Source organism: Otolemur garnettii, unplaced genomic scaffold (genome assembly GCF_000181295.1).
Source record: "Otolemur garnettii isolate 467f Iridium unplaced genomic scaffold, OtoGar3 scaffold00008, whole genome shotgun sequence".
Classification (NCBI taxonomy): Eukaryota; Metazoa; Chordata; class Mammalia; order Primates; family Galagidae; genus Otolemur; species Otolemur garnettii.
This window is the reverse complement of record NW_003852403.1, coordinates 10,467,267-10,473,124: the sequence shown is the minus strand read 5'-3', so window position 1 is coordinate 10,473,124 and position 5,858 is coordinate 10,467,267. Positions and strand designations below refer to the sequence as shown.

At 37.6% G+C, this 5,858-nt stretch overlaps 1 protein-coding gene across 3 annotated transcripts in view; it reads left to right on the top strand.

The window, feature by feature from the left end:
- Window positions 1-5,858, top strand: part of SAMD8 (sterile alpha motif domain containing 8) — a 64,459-nt gene that overhangs the window by 21,061 nt on the left and 37,540 nt on the right. The window lies entirely within an intron of this gene.

The window sequence follows — 5,858 nt, the reverse complement described above, 5'->3', positions numbered from 1 at the left end:
ACCATTTGTTAAATAGGGAATCTTTTCCCCACTCAGTGTTTTTAATTGGCTTGTCAAAGATCAGGTGAAATATTTGGGAGTTTACCTAACAAAGGATGTGAAAGATCTCTATAAAGAGAACTATGAAACTCTAAGAAAAGAAGTAGCTGAAAATGTTACCAAATGAAAAAATATACCATGATCATGGCTGGGAAGAATCAACATTGTTAAAATGTCCATACTACCCAAAGCAATATATAATTTTAATGCAATCCCTATTAAAGCTCCATTGTCATACTTTAAAGATCTTGAAAAAATAATATTTCATTTTATATGGAATCAGAAAAAAAACTTGAATAGCCAAGACATTACTCAGAAATAAAAACAAAGCAGGAGGAATCACGCTACCAGACCTCAGATTATACTATAAATCGATAGTGATTAAAACAGCATGGTACCGGCACAAAAACAGAGAGGTAGATGTATGGAACAGAATAGAGAGCCAACAGATGAATCCAGCTACTTTTCTTATTCTTGATACTATTGAACCTATTTAATAGATAAGATGGCCATATCAGAGCCTTTGTTTTGTTTAAATTATCATTATTATTATTTTGTTGTTGTTGTTTTTGTTGCAGTTGTTGCAGCCCCCAAACAGGGGCTGGGTTTGAATATGCCACCCTTGCTATATGGGACCAGCGCCCTACTCCATGAGCCACAGGCACTGCCCTGTTTAAATTATTATTATTATTATTATTATTTTGAGACAGAGCCTTAGGCTATCCCCCTGGGTAGAGTGCTGTGGCATCACAGCTCACAGCAACCTCTAACTCCTGGGCTCAGGCAAGTCTTCTGCCTCTGCCTCCCAAGTAGCTGAGACCACAGGCGCCAGCCACCACACCCGGCTATTTTTGGTTGCAGCTGTCGTTGTTGTTTGGCAGGCCGGGGCTGGATTCAAACCTGACACCTTAGGTGTATGTGGCTGGCGCCTTAGCCACTTGAGCTACAGGCACTGAGCCCCTGTTTAAATTATTAATGGAACATTCTTACTACTCAAGTCTTTTCCTGATGACACTAAGTGCTTGGTTGAGTGCTTATTGAAATAAAACGTGTCATTCATTCCAAAGAATTTAAGAGTACATATTTTTAGTGAGAAGAGTGTTGAAAACCATACCTTGGTTTGTCTCCCAGGACAGTAAAGGAAAAAATATACCCTGCTTTACCTAAAATTAAACTAGAATATGGAGGCTGGGTGTGGTGGTTTATGCCTGTAATCCTAGCACTCTGGGGGGCTGAGGCTGGTGGTTTGCTTAAACTCAGGAATTTGAGACCAGCCTGAGCAAGAGCAAGACCCCATCTCTATGCCCGGTGTTGCCAAGGGTGCCTGTAGTCCCAGCTACTGGGGAGGCTACTGCAAAAGCAGCAGAACCCTGAACCCAAGAGTTTGAGATTACTGTGAGCTCTGATGATGCCACAGCACTCTACCCAGATCGACACAGTGAGACTCTGTCTCAAAAAGAAAAAAGGAGGGGTGGGGGCAGTGCCTGTGGCTCAAAGGAGTAGGGCCCTGGTCCCATATGCCGGAGATGGCAGGTTCAAACCCAGCCCAGCCAAAAACTGCAAAAAAAAGGAAAAGATGCTAAGTGCCATTTCATCTGCTGCAGACATTGAGTCAGCAATGATTCATAGATGGTAATGCTCCTTTTAGTAAAGTCATCATTTTTAGTAGTCACCAGATTGTCCTGCAGCTAGCTAGTCACAGAGGCGAGATAGGGGCAAAGTCCAAATTTCTCCTTGCTGGCTCAGCACCCGTAGCTTAGTGGTTAGGGTGCCAGCCACATACACAGGGGCTAGTGGGTTCGAACCTGGCCCAGATCTGCTAAACAGCAATGACAACTACAACAACAACAACAAAAAATAGCTGGGTGTTGTGGCAGGCGCCTGTAGTCCCAGCTACTTGGGAGGCTGAGGCAAGAGAATCGCTTAAGCCCAAGAGTTCTGGAGGTTACTGTGAGCTGTGATGTCACAGCACTCTACCCAGCATAACATAGTGAGACTTTGTCTCAAAATAAAAAAAAATTCTCTTTGCAGTTGTGGGCTGCAGCCTCATTGGTTGAACCTAATGTACGATATTTACAATTTTAATGTGATAGAACACAATTGAGGAGATTTGGGTGACTCTAATGGGATGCATTAAAGACTCATCAAGTTGCTATGCTATGGTTAAGAAATACCAGATTTATGTCTTTCATTCATGAACAGAAGCTTTTCAAAAGATGATGGACTAATGGCCAATAAACATATGAAAAAAATGTTCAGCATCACTAATTAGGAAAATGAAAACCAGAAGCACATTGAGAGATCACCTAACCCAAAGTGAGAATGGCTTTTTATCAAAAAGTTCAGAAACAGGTGGGGGGGGGCAAGTGGTGGCTCATTGCTGTAATCTTAGCATTCTGGGAGGCCAAGGTCAGAGGATCCCTTGAGCTCAGGAGTTTGAGATAAACTTGAACAAGAGCTGAGATCCTGTTTCTACTAAAAATAGAAAAATTAGCCATGTTGTAGGAGGTGCCTGTAGTTACAGTTACTCAGGAGGCAGAGGCAAGAGGATCACTCGAACCTAGGAGTTTGAGGTTGCTGAAGCCGTGGCACTCTGGCCTGGGCAATAAAGTGAAACTTGATCTTAAACCCAAAAAAGTCACGAAACAATAGATGCTGAAACAGTTCAGTAGATGAAAGGAACAGTTTACACCATTGGTGCCACTGCACAACAGTACAGTCTCTGTGGAAAACAGTAGGCGATGCCTCAAAGAACTAAAAGCAGACCTACTATTTGATCCAGTAACAATCTGGATGGAAGTAGAGGCCATTCTCCTTAGTGAAGTTCACAAAAATGGAAAAACAAATACTACATGTGCTCACTATTTAATTGGAACTAACTGAATAGCACTCTGTACACAGATGGAAGTAAAACTCAGTGGAAATCAAGCAGAAAAGGGATAGGTGAAATCATACCCAGCGGGTACAGTGTGCACTGTCTGGGTGATGGACACACAACTTTGTTATAAGCTATACAAAAGCAGTCCGTGTAATCAAAACATTTGTACCCCTGTAATATTCTGAAAAATAAAATAAAAATGGGATGTGAAGTAGTTGTGGAAACAATAAATTCTGAAAAACCATTAACAGATAATAGATTTAAAATTATGTTTATGATAAGGTTTTTTTCATTTCATCAAGTATGGAAATAAGAATATCATAGAAAATATACTGAAAGTTCTTTTGCTCTTAGGCTGCTGAAAAGTCTAATTAATATGAACTAAAATTTGTTGAGAGAGAAAAGAAACAAATTTTCTTGTAAAGAGTTGACTTGCTAAAAATTACATTTTTTGTTCACAGTTTTCAAGGATTTCTAACCAGAGTCTATCCAAAAGATAAGCTGTATTTTGTTCCACATTGTACTTAACAGTCAGCTGTATTTGTTTATGTTACCTGTGACTTGGAACTAAGTGTGAACAATCCTTAATGATAATCAGATTCTGCAGGAATGGACTGTTCTCTCAGCACCTTGATAATACTATACTGACCTTTGATGCTTTAGTAATGTCTTAATTGCTTATGATTTCAGAATATACTTCTCTTAAAATTTGTCTCAAATTGAAATGTTTCCTTTGTACATACCAATTAACATTTTTGATAAATGGTAGGCTTTGCATGTAATGATTTTTAATTTGGGTTTGGCTTTATTTAATGGTGTAACTGAGAGTTAGTGTTTTAAGTCAGAGTCTTTGAAACAGTTATTCCACTTCTAGAAATCTAACCTAAGGCGCTGCAGTGCTATTTGTAATAGTAGTAAAATAGTAAACAATTACCAACATGGGCAGAAGGACAAAGTATTGTATAGTTCATTTCTATATGAGTTTATGAAGTAGAATATCATAAAACTAAATTTTCAAAAAATATTTATTTAATAACTTTAGGCAGGATTCATACAATAATGTTAAGTAAAATGATACAGAATTATGTATAGTATGATTTCTCTTTATAGGAAATTTTGTACATGAGAGAAATTTAACAAATGACAAGCCATAGTTCTCTAGGGAGTTGTTTTTAAGTTTTTGTATGTTCTTCAGTTATAGAAATATTTCAGTACAACAGAAATTTACAGACTAAAACCTTAAAAATCCTTCCTCAGTTCCTGATCTAGAGAAAGTTCAATTCATTAATTTGTTCTTATACAGATTTTGCATTTGGTGTCACATCTAAGAGATCTATACCTAATCAAGGTCAGAAAGATTTTCTCCTATGTTTTCTTCTAGTTTTCTAGTCTTAGGTTTTAGATTGGGTCTATGATCCATTTTGAGTTCAATTTTCTATGGGGTCTGAGGTGTGGATTGATTTTTTTTCGCATATGGACATCCACTTATTCCAACATCATTTGATGAAAAGATTATGCTTTCGTCACTTCATTGCCTTTGCAAATTTATAGCAAATCAGATACCCGTATATATACGAGTCTGTTTCTGAACTCTCTATTCTATTTCATTGGTTTTTTTTTTTCTTTATGCCAATACCATTTTGCCTTGATTACCAAGTTAGGCAGAAGTCTAAGATGACCCTCAATGACCTATGCCCTTGTACTACGTGTAATGGGAGGCACCTGAAATCCCTCTTATCATGGGATATCACTTCCATGATTACATTGTGTTATGTGTCATAGTTGACTAAGAAAGGGAGTTTTTGGGTTTTTTTGTCAGTTTTTTTTTTTTTAGAATTCTGTGGCTTCATAGCTCACAGCAACCTTAAACTCCAAGGCTTAAGTGATCCTCTTGTCTTAGTTTTTCTATTTTTAGTAGAGACAGCATCTCGCTCTTGTTCAAACTGGTCCTGAGCTCAAGCAATCCACCTACCTCAGCCTCCCAGACTGCTAGGCTTACAGGTGTGAGCCACCGTGCGTGGCGGTAGATTATTCTTGATTTAATCAGGCAGTTTTTAAAAGGGCCTGGGCTCTTTCTGGAAAGATTCCAAACACAAGAGAAGCTGCTGGTTTTCAGGGTAAGAAGGGGCCATGTGTCAAAGAATGTGAGTGGCCACTAAGTTTATGATAATGTGTTATACAGCAGTAGAGAATAAATACAGCCATCTGATTTTGTTCTTCGTCAAAGTCACTTTGGTTGTTCTGGGTCCTTTGAATTTCCATGTCAATTTATGAAATAAGTTTATCTATAACTACAAAAAAGTCTATTGGAATTTTGTTTGGAATTATATTGAATCTATAGATCAGTTTGGGGAGAATTGATACATCTTAACAGTATTGAGCCTTCTACCCGTCTCTCATTATTTAATAGGTCTTTTATTTCTTTCAACAATGTTTTATAGTTTTCAGCATACAGGTCTTTCCTGTGTTTTGTCAGGCTTATTCTTGGATATTTCATGTATATTTTTTGATGCTGTTGTAAATGGTATTGTTTTATAAATCTCAATTGTTGATTGTTGCTAGTATATATAAATGCAACTGGTTTTTGTATGTTAATCTTATATCCAGCAATCTTGTTAAATTTATTTATTCTAATAACTTTTTTTGTAGATTCCATTAAAATATTTATATAAGTGATCAGAGAATATTTAATAACATTAGGCAAATACAATTTTATTTCTTTTGTTGACATATATAGTATTTTACTTTTGGATATACTATAAATATGATATTATATTGCAATTAGTTTTCTTTAAACAGCAAATTCTCTTTTAAAGAAACTTAAGGCTTGGCCCCTATGGCTCAAGTGGCTAAGGCGCCTAAGGTGGTAGGTTCGAATCCAGCCTGGCCTGCCAAACAACAATGACAGCTGCAACCAAAAGTAGCCGGGCGTTGTGGCAGG